The sequence below is a fragment of the Dermacentor andersoni genome, chromosome 2 (assembly GCF_023375885.2).
Source record: "Dermacentor andersoni chromosome 2, qqDerAnde1_hic_scaffold, whole genome shotgun sequence".
Taxonomy (NCBI): Eukaryota; Metazoa; Arthropoda; class Arachnida; order Ixodida; family Ixodidae; genus Dermacentor; species Dermacentor andersoni.
Genome location: NC_092815.1, coordinates 40,084,671 through 40,106,682, shown reverse-complemented (window position 1 = coordinate 40,106,682; position 22,012 = coordinate 40,084,671). Strand labels below are relative to the sequence as shown.

The window sequence follows — 22,012 nt, the reverse complement described above, 5'->3', positions numbered from 1 at the left end:
GTCGTCGTTTTCTTGGCGAAATATTGCTGCTGAGAAAAATCCATGGCGGATGGAGTAAGATCAACCTTGCTACTGCATGCTGCACAGTGACTATAGCGTCAGGCTACCTGCGACTGGTCGCGTTCCCGGAGCTGAATTAAAGAAAGAAAAAAAAAGGTCCGTCGAAAGCATCCGAAAACTGCAACAAAGTTCCATAGGCAGCACATCCGAAACCAGTATACATCTGTGATAAGTTGATTGGATGAAAAAGACAGGCAAGAGATCCGAAGTCAACCGTATACGGCAAGAGAGGGTATATGCTCGGCGATGAAACGCAAAGCAACGAGGAGAACAATACCTTCCAAACAACAGTCAACACGTGTCTGTTTACCTCATTCCGGTAACAAAGAAAAACTACTACGCTTGTATCCGCAGCACACGAAGGCACTAAGGGTAATTAAAAGAGAAAAGTAAGACTAGGTGACGCTCTCCGAAAGGCAGACGCTCGGCTTCCGCCAATTTTGCAACTTGGTGCTGCTTGAGACAGCCGATGACAGATGGGGCGACACTGGTATCTAGACAGTGCCGTCATTGAAAACCCCAGCTCATTAGGTAATGGTGGCGAAAGATGTGCGCAGCACATCGGACACACACGGAGTGGAGCTACGTCGGCGCCGAGTGCCTGTCGAGGCCCACTCAGTTGTCTGGCTTTTCGCCTTTCTTTCTTTCTGCAACCCCCCCCCCCCCCCCGCCTTTCCGGACATGCTGCCACTTTGACGGATGCATATTTGGTGACGACCTCGGAAGTACGCTTGGACGATATCACGTGGTATACCATGGCGCGCCGAGTGGGAAACGTGAGCCGAAGGGTAAATGACGCCCGTAAAGATCAAAGGCCTCAGCGGAACGAGGACCGTACAACTGCGTACTTGTCGAGGCAGATGATCACCGCAGACAATTCGCCGCTCACGATCGACCGTATATAGTCTTTCAGGATAATGCGACACTGAAAGCGCTCGCCGTGTGTTTCTTTGTTCTTCTCACTCTATGGCTTCTCTTGTACTTATTTGCCTACGCTAGTAACATCGACCGACTAGTCCACTTCGCGCTTCTGCGGTATGTAAGGCTGAGAAGACGAACGACGCTGTAACGCAGAGGCCCTGAAGTGGCCGAGCGAATGCACGAGCGTATATAGGGCTGCGCGCATTTCCGTGACAGCGTTCTCGATCGAGCAGTTTCTCCAAAGCGGCGGCTCTTCTACCCTATTGTAAGCATTATATAGGGTGCCACATCCGCTATACCGCGCTTATTTATCGCACTCATCTCGAAGAGTGGATCGTGGTGATCCGCACACAAGATGACGGAAAACGGGAAGAACAGTCTTTCGCTTCGCCAATTCTCGAGAATCGCGGTGAGTGGACGGGGGGAGGGGGGGGGGGGGGCACCCGCGGGCGCATTTCGCCGCCATTTCTAGACACGGAGACGTCCTTTGCGGTATTCCGCTTATCTCGCGATTCGCTCGTATTGTTTACCGAACTCAGAGCCGAACGCGGTCGCACCTCTCTGGCAACGGTACGCGCCCGTTGCGCTGTGCATGTCGACGGAAGCGGCACAGGCAGCAGCGGGTATAGGAGTCACTTCCGCTCCGTGCAAGCGCAGCCAGCCTTCCGCTCGGGAGATAACGGACAGCTCACTCGGCTGCGCGGCAACGCACTCCTGTCGATCAACAAAGCCTCGATCGAGGTGCCTCCTCACCTCGGTAACTGCTTCAGCGAGAAAGAAGCACACACAGCGTACGAACAGAGACGGCACTCGTTGAGGTATTCGTGCCCTCGACACGATGCGTGCGAGTGCAGTGCATAGCGCCCAATAGCCTCCCCACAACATAGTGGCAAAGGCGACGTCCGCCCATTCAATCAGCCACGGTAGGAGCAGGAGGACGGGTGTCGCCACGGGTGTCGCGCTTCTCCATGACGAACAAGTCAATTAACAGAGTCGCTAAAGACAAGACAGAAGGCCCCTTTCTTCCTTCTTATTTCCTTAATGTCTCGCTTATGTTATTCGATTCGCATAATATCATCGTGATCCGTTGGTTAGCTATTTATTTATTTATTTATTTATTTATTTATTTACTAAGAAGTCGCTGATTCATTTGTTCCTTTCTTACTTCACTCGCTCACACACTTTTACTATATCAATCAATGAAGTGCTACGATAGGCACTACAAGAACGTATACTAACTCGAGCATTTACGCCGCTTGTCGTCACACAACCGCTCGACAGAAGGCCTGAGCGCCTCCACAGCACACTTGGCGCTTTCCGCGATGTTGAGCCTGAGCTGTGTCACCGGTAGCAAATGTGTTGACTGCGCTAAAGAGACAGCCAACTGCGAAATGAAGAGATACAGCGTGTGTCCCGCAGGCGAAACACAGATAGAGCAGTGATCCGTGGCGCCGTATCGTGTCAACTTTCACGCGCTTCCGTTACAACATAGGGCGCTCGCGTAAAAGAGTTCGCTTCACTACACAACGGCCGCGCAAGGTGGCGCCTACAACTTACTCAACACTACTGCAATTCGCGAGAAAGAAAAAAAAAAAAAACATTGGCCCGTGGCTCCCAGTGTAGCGCAATGCTACAGAGAGAGCAATCGTTCACCTCGAAAAAGGAACACCAAGACTTGGTACTTCGTTGTCAAATAATTCGTACTAGTTCCGGAAGACGAGCCTGGGATTATCGTCTCTGTCCGGGGCTGACACTCTACCAGCTGCGGTAGCCAAAACGCTAGCCGACGGCAGCGAGAGAGAGACCAAATTGATAGACAAAAGGAATCGCGCGACGCTCGAAGCAGTTAAGGTTAAAGAGAATGAGTTCCTTGAATCCGCAAGTAGTTCTTAAGTGCGCACTTTTCCAGTAATAGCACGCGTTTTCGTCTCGGAATAGAGAGCGTGCGTGACAGACTTGAAAAGCAATAAAAAGTCGAAACGAACAATCAAACGAGCAACACGAAGAAGTGAAACTCCACGTCTTCTACATCGAAGCTGTTAGGGCGACTACAGTCGGGTACAACTTAAGGCAGGAGAGGCTCCGCCCAGATGATCAAAGAGCGGTAGCCGATTGCCTCCGCGACTAAAGAAATAGTCCAGCATACGCGACTCGGCCCAGCTCAAAGCGTGGGCTGCCATGTTCTCCGTTGGCGGCGTCACCGGCTGTCCGGCTCATGACGTCAGTCTAGAGTACGCGCTCATCGGTGGAGTGGAGGCTCGTGGGCATCCGGATTTGAGGGGCAAATGCCATCTAAAGTTGTACCCGATTGTCGGTGCAGCGAAAAACGTTCGCGCCGAGCGACCGCACCATACGTATGAGCAAAATGTCGACGAAAAAAACATGTTTCCGGCAGTTCCGGTTCAGGAACCGGTTCCGATTGAACCGAAATAACACTTCCAGGCTACAGCAAGGAGGCCAAGGCGAGGTTGTGGCTCAACCTGACGCGGTGGCGTGGATACTAGGCTTGAGAATGACGTGGGGCTGTAGCATGGTAAACTTGGTTCGAATTTGGGTAGTGATATCTGCTAGCTCGCTCAAGGCAGGCGTCTTTTCTTCTACTTCTTCTTATCCTTAGATTCACAGATGGTTCTGTGCAGCTAAGGGCGCTTCGCGTCGTCTGCTACAGCGCTGGAGCGCGCCGCTCTAGCTCTGCTGCGAGCATACTTCACCAAACGCAGGCGACTGAGGTGGCTTCACGAAAAAGCGCGCTTCACTCACTAGCATTTTCCGGCTGGTTTTGTCTACAGCTTGCGAACAGCCTGCTTAGGCAATATGCATGGACAGAAACAAGCTTCTCAGCGCATAAACGACTTCGCACTGTTTTTTTCCTTCTAAGTGATGAGGGTAACAGAAAAAAAGTTATCTTTTGCGCGATCTTTATTAGGCTGGGGCCATTTTATTTTACCATCACAGCTGTCACATCAGTGCATCCGGAGAAATCCATCAGGCGCGCTTTTCACGATTGGGGTGATGACGTGATGAGCCTAGCGCACCGTTTCGCGCATCTCTTGATGCTAAACGAAATAGGTTGATTAACTTAAGAAAATGGCCGACGCCTGTCATAAATTTCACTGAAAATTGGACAGGGATTGTTCAGTCGTGCATATAGTTATTCCATCCATCCATCCATATACTTGCTCATGTTTGTCATCGATACTACCATTAAGGAGGGCAAAAAGAGTACTTCGACAGTAACGAAAGAGTGACATCCGCTGCTCCACGGCTCTCTTATTGTCGTGTTATTGTCGCTCGTAACTGCGCACGGATCACTTTAAGTGATGTAGGGAACTGCTCTCTTCGGCATAGCAGCTGATTTGGGAGTAATCTTACGTGCCATTTTCATTTTCATCTTTCTACGTCCAATAAAAAGATGCAACTCATTTTCTTTTTGTCCTACTTTATGCAAAATTGCGGGAGCGGTGTCAGCCATTGTCGCATATACGTGTCGCGGGAAGTCGCATCCTAATTTATATGAGTCGTCGATCAATCCTTTGATAACATTGATAAGCTGATTTAAAATAGGTGGCACGGACGTCTTCTTCTTTTTTTTTTTTTTAAATCCCTGGAGTCCATGCACTCAGAATCCGAATGTCGTTTCTGTCCATCTTGAATCGGTGGTTAAAGTTCACAAAGAATAATCGACGTGTCTATTTCCCAGATTACATCACGGGTTGCCGGCTAATTAAGTGGTTCTTCGCTTCCAGTTCCTTTAACCTGCTTGTGAAAGGAACTGAGTGGTGTGTCAGCTGGTGGGAAGGGTTTTTTACGCTTTGTCAGTCATTGGTTTGCCTTTTCGTCAATTACTTTGACTTGTATTGATGTCTGTCTGCTCACCTTTTCCTATGAAAAGGTCCTATGCATATTCTCGCTAAAATGTAATAACTTGTTCATTGTGGGATATACGTCCGAAAGCGACACGTGGTCTTGGCGTTACGCCATAGATATGGGCAGCGGATAAATTTGGTGCGTGTGAAGAACTGACTTACGTTTTTTTTTTTTTTTTTTTTTTCAGGGGGAAGGGGGAGGCTAGGCTGAGTGGTAAAACCTAACTATGAATACCGGCAAGGGAACGCTGGCCGCGCACAAGGCATGTTGTTGCCGTCGTGGGGAAGTCACCGGCCCGCGTGTCGGTCGAACGCGACCGCGATGAGTTACCATGCATCGGCCGCGCCGGACGCAATGGCGCTCCGCGGAGCGATGCCACGCTGAGCCGTGTTCACCCTACAAGAGTGGACGACTTTGTACGTATGCCGACACTATAGAAAGTGGATAAAACCGCCAGGAACGCAGACAAAGGCGAAAAAGCGCCACGTCGAAAACACGGCAGAAGGGGCCGCTTACTGAACTATAAATCGTCTCGAAAACACCCTACGCTACTTCCAATGGACACTCCTTGCTATCGAATCACGAAGTCCCAAGGTACTAACGACGGAGCGAAGACACAAAAGAGCCTTCTCTTCGCGTATAGTACATTACTGAGGCGCGCGAAATGCGAGAGACGCGCTTTATTTGCCCCGCTCCCTACCATGAAAGTCCATTAGAGTGGGGCGACTGGCACTCGCACTTTCCATGGGCAACTAAGTGGTCCCTGTATACGCAATGCAACATAAATGCCAAAGAAAGAAAAGGACAAGCGCGCGTGGAGCCCGCGCAAGCCAGCGTGTTTTCGTCCTTGCCCATGCTGGCGTGATTGCCGCGGGCGCTCGCCCTCCAATGCCGGCGATAAGGGGGCGGTCTTCGACGGCTCGGGGCGTATGGTGAATACGCGAGGCGATCGAAAGTATAGTGCTTCGAGATGTGCCGCCGCCGCTACCAGCGTCGCACGGCCCAGAGGCCCCTTTCCGAAACTCACTCGCATACCGTATATGTATGCAAGCGGCGTTAGCGCGCAAACATCCGGCAAAGCAGAAAGAGGGAGAGGTCAAGAAGTGGCGCCACGGTCGTCCGCAAATTTTTTGGTGCCAGAATCGAATGTTTACAACTAGCGAATCATACGACTCCTGAGAGGCAGTTGAACTCCTTGCTAAAGAATTGGATGGGATGTGAGTCAAAAAAGAAAAAGAAGAGACACGGAACAATATGAACAAACAATAAAATCAATGGCAACAAAAGTTCGCAACAGTCCTAACAAGTGGTTCGAAACCTACTTTGTTACGCTGTTTTTCAGCCACCGAAAATATAGGCTGGTATAGTGTAAGGATTCCTTTTGCTCGATTGTGTTTCTTTTTTTTTCTTATCGTTCATCGTTCACAGCCGGCCGATCGCGGTGATAACGTGAGCGGCACGCTGCTTGCACCACAGACGAATAACGAAAAAAAAAGATAGCGTTCGAATAGAATCGATACATTATTCCCGGTCCTAGTAGACAAAGAACCCTTAACAGCGAATATACGTAAACTGCTCGTTGCACCACACTGCTCAGACAGCAGACTTCCCGACTTCGTGTGCCTGCGCACTGAGCAACACATTCGCACATACGATTGAGTAAGTTTCGCTTCACGCGAGTAAGGTGCGGAATACGGAAGCGGGTACTGATGGTGACGACGCCAACAGAGACCATGCAGAGCCGGCTCGATGCAGTCTAGACCGGACAAGAAGGACCGACAGATAGTCGGCATTCTCACAAAATTACGCAAAAGGGAACCTGCGTCGTTTACCGTGGTAAACGACGCAGGTTACGACGCAATACGGTTACGACGCAATACGGTTACGACGCAATACGGTAACAATACGCAGGTTACGACGCAATGCGGTAACATGCATGTTACCGTACTGCGCTTCAGCGGACACTGTGAGGCTCTTTTCTGATAGGAAACACTTCAGTGCCTCAATGTGAGAACCCACGCGGCTTGTATAGCTTTCGACTACCGGATAAGTCTGAAAACGTCGTCTAAAAAATGGCTGTACACATAGGATGAGACGCGCAGCCCTCTGACGACAAGATGTTCAACTCGGTCCGCTTTCGTTGTGAAGGGCACGTGACACGCTCGTGTTAACCGAAAGTGGCCAGCTACTCTGCAACACAGAGGCCCGTTATAGAAAGTTCCCCGCCGAGGCTGTAAAAGAGCTCCTCAGGGAGTAAAAGCGTACGGCGCAAGCTTAACGCTTCGGCGAGCACATTAACGAGCGGGCTTTCTGCGGCCGCTCGCCGACGCCGCTGCCTCTTGCGGCACTGCTATACCGCCCACACACCGGCGACGATGAAAGAAATAATCTGTTAGCGGCGGGAAACCCCAGATACCCCACGTGGGCACGAAGCGTCATATTTCACCCGGCGGTTTCGCACGCTAATGTCGGTGGCAATCAGCCTCTTTCAGGAGATCTGGCGCACCCACGGGAGTTGTGTGAGAAGAATGCCACGGGGAGCTGTGCCAACGGCACCGGGCGAACATCACAAAGCCCTTAGCGAAGGATAAAAGATGATGTGTTTCTTTCCGTGCCGAAACCATGATAATATTGTAGCGAAGGAGAACCACCGGTCAGTCATGCGAATCTCCAGCGTACAACGAGGAAGAAGTGCCGGTCGGCCAGGCGCGTCACCAACGCATCACCAGCGCATCACCAGCGTTTACGTATACAGGGCCAGTTCTGGCTGCTCCCAAGATAAAACCTCCCACCGAGTTCGACCTCTCCCTTCTTGCGTACCCTGTTATTAACACTTTGACAATATGGTTACGAGGCACACCGCAGTGGGAGAGATGGGATGGGGGGAGGGAGGGGGGGACTTAGGGGGCTCCGGGTTAACTTAATGACCACTAGGGGTTCTTTAACTTGCACCCAATGCACGGTATTCCGCGGCCGCGCGCTTAGCAGCGCAACGCCAAAGCCACTACGCCACCATGGCGGGTCGGTCAGCGTCGTATCAAGATTACCGGTCCATACCCATGGCAATGCTCGCCCCCTCTTCATCCCAACATTGCAGTCAGCACACTTCATCATACCCTCAACATCCAGCCGCGATCATGAACGGACAGGCTCACTCCAACATACCATGCATGTAACTGGCATTTTCCTGCCGGTGCTCACTAAACACGTTAGAAATGTGTTCGGTGAGGAGCTGACCGACCACAGGCGAGCGCCGGACGGTGCAAAATGTCCTTTCTCGCTCTCTCTCTCTCTATCTCGTCCTTGACAGTAGGCCACTACACGGTCACTAAAGGCAAACGCAAGAACGCATCGGCGCTACCAAAGAGTACAGGGACTGCTACACTGCGCAGGCGCGAAACCTAAACTAGACTAGACATTTTTTTTTTCACCTTTCTTTTTCCAATGTTTATAGCGTATAATTAACGGAATGCACGTCGCACCAGCCATGTGCGTTTCTTTTTCGTCAGTTACTGCGCATGCATTGCCTTTCATGTATTTTTTTCTCCCAGTCTCTCCACGCAAGGCCAGCTATGCATCTCACGCAATGGTTTTCTGCACACGGAAAAAAAAAGGAATAAGGAAAGAAAACAACGAAACTGGAAAAAATACGATGATTCGCTCAAACTTCACGCTATGCCAAGCACAACCTCGCGCCGTGACTCCGCACTCCTGTTTACGTCACGACCGGAGCGTGACAACGGAAGAGCAGCTCTGGCGTACGTATAGCCGGGCCACTTCCTCTCCAATGCTCGGCTGTCGCAGTGGGGGGGCCGCTTCAGTTTCAGAGCGACGGAAACGTCAGGCGATCGCGTCGCTCGCAGTGCGAGAAGAGACAAATACGGCAAAAGAAAAGCTGCCCGCGTGCTGCGCGCAATACGCGAACGACGGACGAGACCTCCTCGTTTTACAAGGCTGTTTATTTCTTTCTTACACAAAGTGCCTTGCTCGCCAGCAAAGCGCGCATTCTCGTTAATCAGATCGTGCATACAGACTCTGTTGGCTTGTTTGACCTTGTTGGCTGGCTATATATACAGAGCGGAGGAAATGGGAGCAACTTCAGTGAGTGTGGGGGGTGGGGGTGAGAGAGAGAGGGGGGGGAGCAGCTGGCGTAAAGCGGAGCCTTGCCTTGGTTCCCACCACGATCCCATCATCCTCATCCTGCATGGTAACCTCACAAGAAGCCCGCTTCCAGCTCTCCGCTGGCGCACTTATGCAGCGCGGCCTCTTGGACCACCAGAATAATGGCTCAGGAGAACGTAAACAAACCAGAGGGGAAATGCAAGCAATGCGCACGGAATGACTCGTCAAGCCGCCGAGAGGAAATGATGTCACTGACCCCGACGATGCGCAATGCGGTGGTAACATGCCGCCGCTGCAGCAGTCGAGGGAAGAACAATGCCGATAACACTATATAACGCCTCTTGATCTCTGCGCCTTCGGCAGCTTCGGCCAATGCGATACGTAATGGAGATGATGATGATGATGATGATGATGATGATGATGATGATGATGATGACGACGACGACGACGACGACGACGACGACGACGACGACATGGTGTTTTCCCTTGGTAGCAGACATGCAGGCGTGCGCAGAGCTAACGTCGATCCTAGCAATCATATATGAGATCAAAACAGAAAAAAAGTATATTAAAGAAAATCGAGGGCAGTACAATTGCAGTAAACTTGGGGAAGAGGAAAAGTCTAACAAATTGACGCACTATAGTTAGGCGCAATTTAATAAAAGCTATATATATATAAGCAAAATTCTGGGGCGTTGCGTGAAACTATCACGATCTGATTTATGAAGCACGTCGTAGAGCGGGACTTTCAATTAGTTTTGACCATCTTGGGTTCTTTAACGTGCACCTAAATCAAGGCACTGTTGTGAGGTCCCCATCGTCCCAAGTTCTTTGAGGTCAATCTCACCGCTGCCTATCACTGTTGCGAAGTCGGGGGTCCGTGCGGCCAAAGAAGCTTCCATGGATGGTGCCGTGCCAGGAGCCGGGAGAAAGGATTCCGAGCGACGTTCAAGGGAATGAAGAAAACGGAATATATTCGACAGAGGTATACATGGTTGAGATTTACAAAACGGCTCTAACTATTGGAGCACACTATGGTAGCCTCTTAGCATGTCCAAATGTCACAATGTTTGCGAGCGTCCTCCTCCCCTTCACAGCCGTCTGGATCCTCTTTTTATGCCTGCGTCGTCATTGTTTATAGTTTCCACCAATCCGGCGTCAGGAGACCAATCCCGGCGTCGGGGAAACGATGGCGTCAGGAGGTTGGCTGCTCTTCTCCTCCGAAGGGAACTTGGTCGGAAACGCACGCACCTCACTTGGCACAAACAGGGAAAGAGGGGAAACGTCCGCTGACTCCGATTCCGGCGTGGTCGTGCCAATCTGTGCGGCTGACACGTGTAAAGAATCGTAGCATGAAGCGTGACAACTGCATGTCACCGCGGTGGCATCCCCCCTCTGAACGGCCGCCGGGCACAACAGCACACGACGGTTTTCGCATTTCGACCCCATCAAAATCCGGCCGCCTAGGCCGCGATCGAACCCGTGACGTCGAGCTTAGCAGTTCAGCGTGCACATATAGTCGCCAAGCTACCGCGGTGAGTAGGAGGAGGAGGAAAAGAAGGAAGAAAAGGTAGGGAGGTCAACCAGACGCACGTTCGCCGTTGGTAAATACAGTTTAGAGGCTGCATCTAGCCCGCACAGACGACGACGACACAACAACGACCAAGAGACGTCCCGTCGACCTCGCGCAGTGGGAACCAGAGAAGCCCTGCTGCAGCCACCGCAGCTGCAGTGACGTGGCGCACGAGGCCGAGCGCTGAAGAGTGTTTGCCGTTGTTTTTGTTGTGGCTGGTCAACACTCGCGGCACAGAGGACCACCGGAAAGGAGAAGGAACGGGCGCTATCTATGCGCGAGCAGGCACGCAGGCAAGCGCAAACAAATAGGTTTGTAGGCACGGTGGCACAGATAAGAAGGTCTCAGACGGGCCGCAGGAAACGGGGCTGAAGAGATGCGCGTGCCACTCGACCTAGCCCGAAAAGCCTTTTCGAGAAGAAAACAGATAGTGCGTGCGGCGAGCGTTACACTATGCCCGTCGGCGTCTTGATCGTCTGCGCAGAACAGCTCTTCGCGACGTGCTATAGACTTTACCGAGCTCCATCTCAGAGGAGCACTAACCCACAACCACTAGAGAACGGGAACAGAGCACATGAACGGGACAAGAAAGCAGCAACTGTTATGCCTGCCTTCCTTTGCTGTCCCGTTGGTGCATCAGCATTACGCTGTTTCTCGTTCCATATAGTTACCGTGTACGAACAAGCCCGAAAAGTAACTGTCCTGCGTTGAAAAATTGCACAGCGTTGAACTTAACGGCACAGGATACAGCACGCGTCCCCAATTGCCATTTCGCTCCGCTTATAGCAGGATGTTATACCAAAGTCTCACTTCGCATCGGCGATCAATGTAACCGCACTCCGACTCGGCATCAGACGGAGTCGCCGAGGCGAATTGCGAGCACGCTGAACCAACGTTACTAGACTAGGTAGTAACGTTGCAGCTGAACTGCGTTCGCGAGGCTTCACGCTCCGCAGCGACGTCACGGTCTGAAACGGAGTGTCTTTGGGGAGGCCTGCATGCTGCAAGCTGCTTACCGGATCACGGCACGCAAGCGTGCCAGCGGGCGCCTGTGTAGTAACACGAGGAAAAGAAGCTCTAACACCACACGGATGTCTCGGTTCTGTCGGAACCGCGCATCGGGAGATGGTACTGATTAGTGATTATAGGCGGATAATAGGAGATTAACAGGAAAAAAGAAGGAGTTGAACAAGTTACGCGATGCACGCAATAGACAATCGGTAGCGTATTCGAGCAACAAAATAAATGCCAGGGGAAGGAAAACGAACGTTGCGAGGGCGGCCGAATTAATATTATGCAGGTGGAGCGCGATAAGGAAGTTCAACCGTGTAGGATGGGTTAATGGTTTAACGCAGGATAGAAGTAAGTGGAGATCGCTGGAAGGTGCCTTCGTCCTGTACTGGGCTTAAAAATAGGTCGATGATGGATGATACGCGAATAACTTCACCGCACTTATAGACGATATCCATTGAGCACGTGACTCGGAAAGCCAAGAAACACGCGCTTGGTAAGGTGACGTCGACTGCATGCTAACTATACTGCGAGGTTGGAGATAAGCAGCCTAAAGTCGAAGTGTACAGCCCTCTTCCTTTTCCTTTAGCTCCTCTTACTTGCAACGTTTTCGCGAACCGCGCACACTTTGCTCGTTCAATAAAAAGCCACGCATGAACCTTAAGGAGAACCGTGCCTGTGTGCAATTACACATTTTAAAGAGACACTTAAAAGGAATAAGAAGTCAGGCACGCGTACGTAAATTACGTAATTTGAATACTAAAAAAGTCAGTCTTAGGGCGAGAGGAGGTTTGGCACACCAGAAAAAAAGATAATAAAGAAAATCTACACAGCTGAGCGGTGGAAATACACAGCTAACCATGTCGTCACGAATTTTGACAGCCTTACCAACACTGCTAGGAACTACTCAAAGGTTTCTCGATAAACGAGGATTACACCGCAGTATTTAAAAACAAAAGAAAGGAAAGAATAAACCTAGCAAGTGCTTCGCGTCCCTCACGCGTTCTGTCCTCGTACTCTCTTCAGCGCCGTTCGCCACGAACTAACGTGCCCAATTTCGTATTTTAAGAATCTTTTCTGCACAAGAACAGCCCGCGGAAACCGTAAGATACGTCGAAATCTGTGACGTGAGATTCACGTAGCCAGCCGAGCGATATGAATGCAAATTTCAAGAGAAAGACTTCAACTTCTGTCGTCTCACTCAGTAACGAAGATTTCTTCCGCAAAAAGAAAAAAAGAAAAATGCATAGTGTTTAAGCAATACTTTGAGAATGAATTTTGATCTATTGCTGCTCTTCCGTGTCCCTCTAAATGTAGTTTCTCATCGTTTATTAAACGACTAGATCTCGGGAAAACCAGATGTCGCGAGAGACACCTAAATTGTACAGGTAAACCGTACAGGTAAACCGTACAGCATATATGCCCCGCATATGCAAGCTGCATCACAACAAGACGCCGCAAGACGCGGTTTCAGAGTGGCAGAGGGAAAAGCGAACTTCTTTTTAATCAAGGCCACGCAGCAGACGGGCGCGCATACGAACGGGCCATCGCCGGGCAATAGGAATCAGAAAACGAAGAAGCGCAGCCGACTAAAAAGCACCGAACAAAGACGGACGAGGAAAAAACAGGCGCTCTGCTCGTGGACTGCAGCCGCTGAATGGCAAGCGCCGCGGCACACGAGTTTGGCAGCCGACGCCATTTCCTCGCCCATACATTATTCGAGCCGCGATCGGCGCTTGCAGAAATCGCGCTACAACCAATTCGCCCGCGCATATACAAGCAACGGGGTATACACATAGTATCGGGCATATAAACTGAATGAAAACGTGAACAAGCCAAAACGAAACAATGCCTCGGGCGTGCGCCTATGCCTTCGCCAGTGCGTATACATGACTGGCATGACGGCTCAGCTTTGGAGCTAGGGAAAGATTCACCGTGAAGTTCAGCGACCGAATACGCAGTAACGATTATGCTGCGCACTTGCGACGTTGACGATGCGAAAGACGTGTTCTGTTTACTTCATTTTTCCTGACATCAATAAAATATATACGTATGGCGTGTGGGCCAAGGTATTATTAAAATTCGCTTTTCTTTTACTTTCGCAACTCTGAATTCCTATTGCTTCGCTTTGATCGACTCAGCTTCACTTCGCGCGTCGTAACTGCTGCCAGTGATGCACACCGTAAAGTACAACGCAGCAACCACATTAGGCGTATTAACGACGTCTTTACGGTGCGGCGTCGTATATAGCGTCGGACGTCCGTTTTGCGCTGCGAGATGACCGCGCTCTTAATGGCGCGCGGTTAGTTATCGCTCTTAGCTATAATAACCGTGCACGCGATGCACGTCGCTGCCGAAATTACGCATCGCGCAGAGCGAAATGGACGCGTCGGCGACGACCGACGTAGGCCAGGGCGAAGGTGCGTCGGAAGTACGTTGCGTGTAGCTGCGGCCTGCACCATGCGGACGGAAACATGTTTCCGACGCATCTTCGGTGCCAACGCCAGCGCGTACCTTCCCCGTCTCATGACCGTGCAGTTTCCGACCCTTGCAGAGTGAGTGCCCATCGTCGCACATGAAATACGCATGGAATAAGATCCATGTGGTTGTAGCTCACAATTATACAGGGTGCTTATATATATATATATATTTTTTTTTGCTGCACCAATCTTTTTAAAGATTGCCTATGGCAGATAGCAACGCTATTTTATGCAGTGAAGCACAAACGTAAGTGAAACACCAATGCATATCGACGGACACTTTGAAAATGAATATCTCGGAACTGGTGCTGTCCAGAGAATTCGTTCCAAGTGGATACACCGTGCGAACTCAGCGGCTACAATTCGTAGATGGAAATATGTGGTGTAAATTAATTAATTAAAAGTGAATTAGCGTAATTACGTTAATTATTCAATTCAACGTCGTGATGTCTCGTAGAAGTAATGGCCGCCTCGCCGAGTAATTTAGATTTAGATCAAGGATTAGAATTATGCTATCTGCCATAGGCAATTTTTAAAAAATTTGGTGCAGCTAAAAAAAAAAACCCACCCTGTGTATCTCTGAATGCACGACACCAAAATACAGCATCATTCGCTAGACCAAATTACGTCGTTGTCGTTTTCGTCCATTCGAGCCAGTGGGTGTATAGAAGGCCAGAGGCCGGCAGCAGTTCTGCGCCTATGCACTTCTCAAATTGAACTGGAAAACACTCGCCTTCGACGCGACTGGCACTGACGCCTGTGCTGACTGCGTAAAGTAAAATCAAAAGGCACCAACCGTAACGCGATCTCATTGCTTCCTACGCATTCCACTACCACGTTATACGCTGTAATAAACCTAACATTCAAGGCCATCGCGCAACAATGAACGCCATCGTTGTGTTCTAATGCAAAACGCGTCTTTATTAGTTTTTTTTTTTTTTTTTCTTGGAGCTGACGGCTATTGTTACGCGAACGGTGGACGATATCGTGCGTTCTCCTAAAGAGAAGCGATATGTGAAACCATCGTGAACGGGGGCGCCTAAAAAAACGTGAAAGCAGACGTCCATAACAAAACAAAGAGCGACGCGCGGTATAGTAATGACGGCCGTCATTCGCTACAACGCCAACCACAACGCCACAGAATACGCGTCACAAACGTCACCTTACTCACTATTCATCCTTTATGATCCGCTCAACTAGACTCGTTGCGGGGCTTCACTGTATAGCGCGCGGCTAGAACAACGGGCGGAACGAGAAATAAAGCGTGGGCATTAAAAAAATGGAAATGACAGTCACTAAAGTGTCCTTACGTGATTTGAATGCGAAAGCATGAAGACTTCTCTAAATAATTGGTTATGTCCATAATACGTTACATCATACCTTGACACGTGTCCTTCACAACTATACCTTAGTTCATCTTAATCCATCTTGCTCTAATATGTACCAACCTGGATCCACCTTAACTCACTTTAGGTCACCTTCATTCCCTTTACTTCGCCTTAATTCACTTTAATTTGTCCTAACTTTTTTTCATTTTACTTCACTATAATTCACTTAAATCACATAAATTACCCATAATTGCTACTAAATAACGTCGTTATACAATTTACTATCTTCTGTATTACTACTGGCGCCGTACAAGACGCTGATGGCGCCACGTTGGTTCTTGGTACCACTCGTTACGGACAACGCCGGCTTTTCTGCTTCGTGGGACAAATAATGCTTTCGCATTAATAAACCGTGAAATAACCATGGTGTGTTACTAGCGACCACGTTTGCTTCTTTAAAGAATTTGTACAGGTACACACATACGTCCTGGTGCAGAATTTGTTTTTTAAGTATAATGGCGCAATTTTGCGACGAGGATAAAACCGAAGAACAGACAGGAACCATCACTGGGGAACCCAATCGTGCAGAACCGTGCAACTACACAGCCCAATCTTTGACGTTATACCAAATCAAAAGTTGTGTGTTGCCTCGTCGTTTGCATCGCCTCGAGAGCTAACGAGTACCAAATAAATTATGCTCCATCTCCCCGACTCCATGCAGATCAACTAAAGCTACGGGTCGCGTCAACAAAACCAAAACAGAGATTCAGCTAGATAAACGTCCATCATCCACTGTTCGCTGCTGATCACCCTTTGCGCGGCGTCCACCGAGTGGAAACTTCGCGGAAGGACCAACGGCCCACCAATGGGCGAGTCGTCTTCCCACTTTTTTTTCAGACACGCTCAGCCAGCTGTCGTCATTTTATTGGCTGACGCGAACCCTACAGCCTTCGCTGCACTAAAGACGTTTGGGAGCGCCTGCCACGTGCGCGGCTATATCCAACCATTTCGCACATATTGCACCGAATTCGTGGTCGCTGCAGTATCTGCGAACACGCGGCCTCACAATCAGCCGCATTTCGTGGATGCCGCGCGTCTCCCCAACCGCGATTGCCGCTACGTAACCCGCATTGTACTATATACACGCACGTGCTTCCGGTCGCGTTCCCGGCCGTGATCTGTTTCGTGGACTGTCGCAACCGTGCACGGCTTGCAAGACGAAAAAAAAGAGGGGGGGGGGGGGGGAGCGGCGCGCTGTAGCGATGCGCGGCATGCAGTCGCGCATGCCAGGCCTTCGCCCTTTCCTCGGCGGCAAGATCGCCCGCGATATACGATTACGGAGAGACGCAACAGCGCGGGGTTACGAGCTTCTCGAATAACAGTGTCGTCTCTGTGTGCCAAAGTCTTGCCCTCCCCGCGCACAAACACGCAGCTTTTATGGCAACGCTTAGCCAACACTAAACGCAGGTTTCTGAGGAGCGCGTCCACGCGAAAACAGGGCCGCGGAGAGCACCTTGCCAGAGCGAAACGAAACAACGCGACCTTAACAAAAAAAGAATCATGGTAAGTGTTTTGTAATGGTAATTTTCCTGCGATTCAATCAATTTCGTATCATCCGTGCCGATGGGGGAACCGATCCTGGCAACGGCGAGAAGATGAATTCAAATATTGACAAACTCGAAAGTAGTTTCCAGTCTACTGGTTGCTGTGTTTCTCAGAAACTGTAGAACGTCTGAATTTCACTGCGCAGCTAGACTCATTAATCAAATCTCGGTTAACTCGACTTCCCGCTTACTTCGGACACGCTGAATAGTCCCGGCGAGAAACTATACTATGGTATGGAAGGAAAACTGATCTGGTTCGAACGCGAAAGCATGTTGCTTTGGTTGGTTAGACCACATTTGACCCCCACCAGCGCCAATTGATTTTGTGCACAACTGTTACTCAAATCTTGAAAATAGAAGCTATTCAGAAGGCGCAACTGCCTTAAATGAAATTGATAATGATTTCTTTTTAGCTTTTACTGCGATGGGGGCTTCGAGCTTCCACTCGCGAAGCCATTCAATCCCGCCGTTTTCGTGTCGTGTCACGACCCCATATTCAGCAATACGCTTTACGCGGGGCAACTACACAGCGCCGCATGTCTTTCGTTCAGGTCTTCACCGGTTGCTAGCTGGTTGTATCGCGCTTCAAGAGCAAGAAGCAAACAGGCAGCGTGAAGACTACTTCGAGCAATAAAAGAGATGTGAATTCGTTCATTTTTCCGCCATTAGTTAATCAGGCCTTTCGGATAATTCGACTTTAGCAGCACAACTATGCATCATACAGTTCTTCCTTCTCTTCCTCTTCTAACTAAATAAACAAATGAACAATGGCCATGAAAATACCCCATCTCAATTTCGGTGCCAAATATTACCAGACAAACATATACTGCAAATGATGTAAAGCATCGATCGGCATGGCGAACCCCCTTGGCGTCAGATGATTTAGAATCCGAAGTGCACTTCTCATCAACATGTTTTTCTTTCATGCGCTCCATACATGCCCTCTATTGAACTGCGTATCCCATTGCCAAGGCCGCCTTGTTTTTAACGACGATCGCTTCAATTTATGCGGAGCCAGAGAAAGAAAAAGAGGAGAAAGATGCCGCGTCCACCAACCCCGACAAGTGCCCGTTGAGTAAGCAGTAGAGGTGAGTACGTATAAGCACTCGCGCGAAGCACCGTAACGCGCGCGCCTATATACAGGACTGTACGTGCGACGCTCGACGCTGCACGGTCGGCAATGCGAGAGCTCCCGCTCCTGCCCAACGACGGGGGGAGGCGGCGGCGAAGAGCACGGTGCCGCCGCTACGCCGATGCCGAGCTAGCGCGCGATCGTGTTACGCTCCCGGCGCGCGGGCGTCGTGGTGTAGCCAACCGCGAATCGCGTGCATATATTGCGCGCAGTCGCATTAGCGTGCACGAGTACCAGAGGAGTAACGAGCCAAACACGTGGAACGCATTACCAACGTGCGTGCGTGCGTGCGTGCGTGCGTGCGTGCGTGCGTGTGTGTGTGTGTGTGTGTGTGTGTGTGTGTGTGTGTGTGTGTGTGTGTGTGTGTGTGTGTGTGTGTGTGTGTGTGTGTGTGTGTGTGTGTGTGTGTGTGTGTGTGTGTGTGTGTGTGTGTGTGTGTGTGTGTGTGTGTGTGTGTGTGTGTGTGTGTGTGTGTGTGTGTGTGTGTGTGTGTGTGTGTGTGTGTGTGTGTGTGTGTGTGTGTGTGTGTGTGTGTGTGTGTGTGTGTGTGTGTGTGTGTGTGTGTGTGTGTGTGTGTGTGTGTGTGTGTGTGTGTGTGTGTGTGTGTGTGTGTGTGTGTGTGTGTGTGTGTGTGTGTGTGTGTGTGTGTGTGTGTGTGTGTGTGTGTGTGTGTGTGTGTGTGTGTGTGTGTGTGTGTGTGTGTGTGTGTGTGTGTGTGTGTGTGTGTGTGTGTGTGTGTGTGTGTGTGTGTGTGTGTGTGTGTGTGTGTGTGTGTGTGTGTGTGTGTGTGTGTGTGTGTGTGTGTGTGTGTGTGTGTGTGTGTGTGTGTGTGTGTGTGTGTGTGTGTGTGTGTGTGTGTGTGTGTGTGTGTGTGTGTGTGTGTGTGTGTGTGTGTGTGTGTGTGTGTGTGTGTGTGTGTGTGTGTGTGTGTGTGTGTGTGTGTGTGTGTGTGTGTGTGTGTGTGTGTGTGTGTGTGTGTGTGTGTGTGTGTGTGTGTGTGTGTGTGTGTGTGTGTGTGTGTGTGTGTGTGTGTGTGTGTGTGTGTGTGTGTGTGTGTGTGTGTGTGTGTGTGTGTGTGTGTGTGTGTGTGTGTGTGTGTGTGTGTGTGTGTGTGTGTGTGTGTGTGTGTGTCTTGGTTTCTTTTCACTTAATGTTCTTGGTCTATATATATATATATATATATATATATATATATTAGAGAGAGAGAGAGAGAGAGAGAGAGATCGTGTTATCGTGCGACGTGAAATGAACACCTCGACGACTGCAGCGATGTGACGCCGGAAAAGAATACTACGGAAACATACTGCCGTTTAGTCCTCTGGCGCGACGACTGCGGGAAGCATTGCGCTCCCCATGCCAGCTAGTGCCAATTCGCATGCTATGTAGACCTCCTGTCTCTCTTCGAACTGCACGTCGTCGCTGTTAGCGTGCGCTGCATCCCAGCTTTGAGAGGGATCGAGTGATCTTCGAAGACTAGTAGAGCGCTGAGTGACTATACAGTATATATCGAAAGACGCCTACTGAGCTTGGCGACACTGCAGTGAGCTGGGGAACGCGAGGTGCTCGCAAAACGCGCACAAAACGCACGCGAGTCAAACAACGCAGCCATGGAAACTAAATCAGGCAAACCAGAAACATATCGCAAAAGAAATTAGGAAATTTGCAGGCGTAAGTTGGAATCGGCTAGCGCAAGACAGGGGTAATCGGAAATCCCTGGGAGAGGCCTTCGTCCTAGACGTGGACATAAGAACAGGCTGGTGATGAAGTGCACGTCCGCCCCTCCTATACTCGATTCGATCCCACATCCGCCACTCGCCACAACGTACTGCCCTTTGCACGTAATGTGCAAGAAAACGTTCACGGATGTTGTATTGCTTGAATAACACAACCTGCCACGCTTATGACCAATCTACAAAAGTTGCTACAACATTAGCATTTCACAAATTAGAAATGCACGTGCTTCAGCTGAAAAACATCATGCCATCTTCGATCGCGACTTGAACTATACATATAGAAACAGCGCTAGGTGACGAATCCAAGATATTCCTCTTAAGCGAGAAGTGCTCTATCAGAGCATATATATGCATACGTCGTGGTGAGCAAAAAGAAGGAAACACTAACATCTTTTTTTCTCCGTCTTTCCGGAATGACGGTCCTTGGCCTCCAGTCCCCGCTGCCGGCCGCATCCCTAACGACATTCCCTTCCACGCCATAATGCAGACTGCGCGCACGCAAGCCCACAAGCAGACGCCGACATAGCAGAGACGGAAGACAGGCGGCGATCGCCGTCGCAAACGGGCGCCCTCGATTTCCGTCGCCGTAAAGAGAGAGAAAGTCCCTGGCTGCACGGCGCGGATGCACTGCTGCGAACATTACAGCGCATGCATACGAAGGCGCACCGACGGAACTGAGCGGGTCTCCCATCGTTCGCTCGTCAATGTATTCGAGCCTGCGTCGGTCACTCAAGGCGCCCGACGCGGCCGTTACGGCCCGAGGAAACGGCACGAAGGCGGGGAAAGCGAAAGGAGATGGGCAAGGAAAGAAAAAAAAAACGAAACCTGTTCCAAGGCGATCCCAGCGAAACTGCGCAGGCATCAGGGCAACACGCACAATACGCGCGCGCGCGCAGGGACGCACTTGCGTACGCAAGAACTAGAAGCGATGGTGCTGCGCATGCGCAGACCCACCCACGCAAGCCGCTTGCGTCCCCTACTCTAAAACTCTCTAGTAGTAGAGTACTGACGCCACCATCGAGCCCGTATACTGACTGAAGTGCATACTTGCTTGTATCGGTCTCGCCATCGTTCGGAGAGCTTTCGTTCGCGGCTGTATAGGTGCAGCAAAACACGTGCGTACCGCGACGCGCTTCTCGCGGCGGCCCTAAATTAGCTCTTCTTTAGAAATACAAATTGAAAGTACTAGCAGAGCGCTATATTACGCCACTGTATCGTTCTATGTTACGCCCCGTGTCCCCCTCTCCATTCACTGGCCTATACTGGACAACGCTAATAAAAATGACGAGGAGGTGGGGTGCAGCTTCTGTCGCGGACAGCGTAGCCGTCTTGCTCGTGGCGAACACCTGAGCTCACCCGCCACGGCAGAAGGTAAACCGTCAGCCTTCGAAACTTGCAAATGGTCTCTGTCCCAAAAGACGGATCGAAATCGAGTATACCGTATATGCGAAAACGTTGAGCCTCGTTTGAACGTTACAGGTATCTCAGTAAATAAATAAATAAAAACATTTGTATTTGCACTTTAGAAATAGGAATGTGGCAAGAAGGTCACGGAAGGCGTTCGAGGCTATGAGAAAAGGCCAGCAGAACTCGCGCGCAGAGGCGCTTGCGAACATCTATGCCATTAAACTTGCAAATGTGCATATGTATACTGAAGTACTACTACATCGAACGTCGCCCGAGCGAACTATCCAAATCAGCAAACTGTAATGTAATGCAAAAAAAAAAAAAAAGATATTGCGGCTTTCTGTCAGAAATTATGTGCATATTGCATCTTAGTGGTGACGCCAGGCGCATTTCGTTTCTCTTGACTGAACTTCCACTTGAGCAAACAGTTTCAGTTTCTTGAGCTCGCTTAAGCCCGTTCAAGCGAACTTCTAAATTTAACGTAATTACCGAACTAGGACAGCTGACTTTCGATCTGTCGTAGTCCGCGTTTGCGTTTCATTTTTCGTTTACGCTGATTTCCGTACAAGACGACGTTTTGTAGACCGTACAATAAGTTACGCGCAAACTAAATATGACACGTCTTAAGAGCACGTGCGATAAAGAGGCGTGAGGCGATGTTCCCCCTCTCACAAGTCTCAAATTAAATTGTTTCCACAGGGGACGCTTGACAGCCTTTCGTTCGGCAGGTGATGGGATATAACGCCTAAGCAGCCACGCCTACGTACTTGTCCG

General features: G+C 50.1%; 1 protein-coding gene across 1 annotated transcript in view; it reads right to left on the bottom strand.

Annotated features, from left to right (window-relative positions):
* Positions 1 to 22,012, bottom strand: part of ClC-a (chloride channel protein 2) — a 125,100-nt gene that overhangs the window by 78,076 nt on the left and 25,012 nt on the right. The gene's annotated exons all lie outside the window — the stretch shown is intronic.